Raw genomic sequence first — 2,903 nt, forward strand, 5'->3', positions numbered from 1 at the left:
AAGAGAAAGCAAAACTTGAAATCGCATCATATGACCCCTTTAATGCATCTACACAAGAATACCATAAATGTAGGGCTTAATCGATTAATCGAATGCGATTGTCATGCGCAATTTGTTAAAAAAGCCGGTTCTGTAATCAGCAGGTCCTTCTGTGAGATGATGTGGCTTCTTACACAGAATAAGGCACGCAACATATTTCATAGTATTTAAGCAGTGATAAAGGCATTGCATTATAAATATATTATATAATAATAAGAACTCAGATAAACCGTATATTGCCGTAGTCGTGTGTTTATTAGTCACGTTGAATCAATGAAAGTAGTTGAATCTTCTGTTTATTCAGCTGCAGCGATAGGCATTTTCTGGGTTTCTTCTGCGAGGCGTATTTGGAGTTTCAGCGCGCGAGCGCCCTCTGGCCTTTGGATGGAGATTTACTGCTGATCACAGAATCATGCTTTACTGAAAGATACGCATGACAATCGCAGCTTCTGTCGGATCGCGATCTCGATTCCATTTCGATTTATCGTGCAGCCCTACATAAATGTGCAAATATCTCCAAGACTCTCAACCAGAAAAACTGCTGATAACACTGATGGTTTGTGGGGAGGTTTTACATAACCACATATAAAGAGCAAGAACTAGCTGCTGAAACTAGTACATTTTAAAGCACAACAAAACTAGAAACATGCTCTTATCCGCCTGGTAACAAAGTCATATTTACAATAGTTTTGTTATTGTTAACTAAAACTCAAAATAAATGTTTCCGTTAATTAAAATAACGCTGAAATAAAAACATTAGATATTAAAAACTTAAAAGAAAATGAGAAATTAACTGAAATAAAAGCTGAAGTATTTAAATGACTAAAACTGAAATAAAATTAAAGAAAGTTAAAGAAAAAAAATAGAACTAATCAAAATGACAAAAGCACATGAAATGACTAAAACTTTAACTAAAACTAAAATTTATTTAAAATGTTAAACAGTATATAATAATACTAAAATTACACTGAAGGTTGATACAATAAGCAGAACTAAGGGTTGCAAGGTTAATGGTAGGGATGCACCGATACCGATACTGGTATCGGTATTGGGCCCGATACTGGTCTCCTGTACTCGTACTCGTACTCGTTAAAATGCCCTGATACCAAACGCCGATACCACACAGCATGTGTTAAGCGCCATATTCAAACAAAGAAACACCGACAACAGAACAACAGACAGCAGAAAGGAGTTAAGGATGTCTACTACGAAGTATATGTATGCAATGAATATAATGTTAAACATTCAGTATTAACGCCTGTATAGCTGATGTGCGCGAGCTGATAAACAAAGCACGCTGAGTGGATTGAGCGCGCAGCGGCGCAGATGCGCGAGCTTGTCCAGTGAATATACCTTTCTCACAGACATCACTGGAAAGTTTGAAAAGTGGTATCGGTGCATCCCTAGTTAATGGCATAAAAACTTTAAGCATTTAAAATAAACTGAACATCCAAGCAGAAGCATGAATTCCAATTCGTTTTCTGAGCTGTGTTTATGTAGTTGTGTTTATTACGTTTGAACAGACAGAAATACTGATCACAAAGCCTACACACTTCTTTTCTATTTATTTTTTTTAATCATTCATATTTCCCTCCATTTCCCAAAAATGTTTTCTAACCGCACCCCCAAATGGTACATAAAACTTAATCAGACGGTCTCTTCCGGTCTAAATGGCCAAGAATAAGCTGGGGAGGATTCAAGTAATACTGCGATGTAGCTAAGCTCACATTAAGCTATTGTAGCTATTCAGAAGTAACACAGAATAATTCGCACAATCGGGGAAAAAAAATAAAAAAAATATCTCGGATTGGGATCGGCCCTCTCTGACCGATACCCGATCCGAGAAAAATGGCACTATCGGAGCCGATACCCGATATGAATATCGGATCGGCGCAGCCCTAGTACAAAAGCGGTCGCTGGGGTTGGTACCTTTGCAAAAAGTACACTTTTGTACCTTATTTACCACTAAAGAGTGAATACTGGTGCCTTAAAGGTACACATTAGTACCTAAAGTGTACATATTAGTACCTAAATGGCACATATTAATACTTTTTGAAAAGGTACCGCCCCAGTGAAAGCCTATGGCATTTATCGATGTGAAAATTCTACGACCTAAACTGTTTGCACACAATCTACTACATGCCTTCTGTCGCCTTATTTATAGTTCATACTTTTTAGCAAGTAAAGGGCCTTTTGGAATCATTGTAAAAATAGCCCCCTTCAGTTTGTGGTTCATGTGTCTTTTTGCTGTGAAATCTTTACTTAGATGTTTTTTTTTTTTAATCGTAAAATAGCTTTTATATTGTTAGTAATATTTCAAGATGAGCACTTACTGGACTGAAGCAACTTAGGTTTGCTTGATTATCTGTACATCAGTTTTTAGAAAATTAATGTAAAATGTGAGTACCAAATATGATCGTCAGGCTTTTTGAATGTTTTATTTGTTAATTTCTCAGTCATCATTGCATTGCATTGCATTATATGTTTTGGCCCCAAAATAAAAACTAGAGCTTTGATCATAAAATATCACCTAACTAACACATATTATTAGGAGATACAGAGTGACAACTGACATTTAAATGCATTTCATGTAAGTACTTTATATAAGTAGATTTGCATTACAATCAATTGATCAGAATTTCATCTTAATTTTTGGTCATATAAATATTAGAAACTGCACCAAATTGCTTATATTTGCTCAGTTTGGTGTTTTTCCTCAAGTATGAGCTCCATGTTCTCCTAGATCATACTTATATGAGCCATAAAAGGCTGATGAATATGAATCCCAACAAAAACCATATGCACATTTTTTTGTATTTTTTTTTTATATATATATATATATATATATATATATTTTGTCTAAT

General features: G+C 35.2%; 1 pseudogene; it reads right to left on the minus strand.

Moving 5' to 3' along the window:
- Positions 1–2,903, minus strand: part of LOC107659100 (rap1 GTPase-GDP dissociation stimulator 1-like) — a 48,290-nt pseudogene that overhangs the window by 37,021 nt on the left and 8,366 nt on the right.

Source organism: Sinocyclocheilus anshuiensis, unplaced genomic scaffold (assembly GCF_001515605.1).
Source record: "Sinocyclocheilus anshuiensis isolate Anshui unplaced genomic scaffold, SAMN03320099.WGS_v1.1 scaffold87, whole genome shotgun sequence".
Taxonomy (NCBI): domain Eukaryota; kingdom Metazoa; phylum Chordata; class Actinopteri; order Cypriniformes; family Cyprinidae; genus Sinocyclocheilus; species Sinocyclocheilus anshuiensis.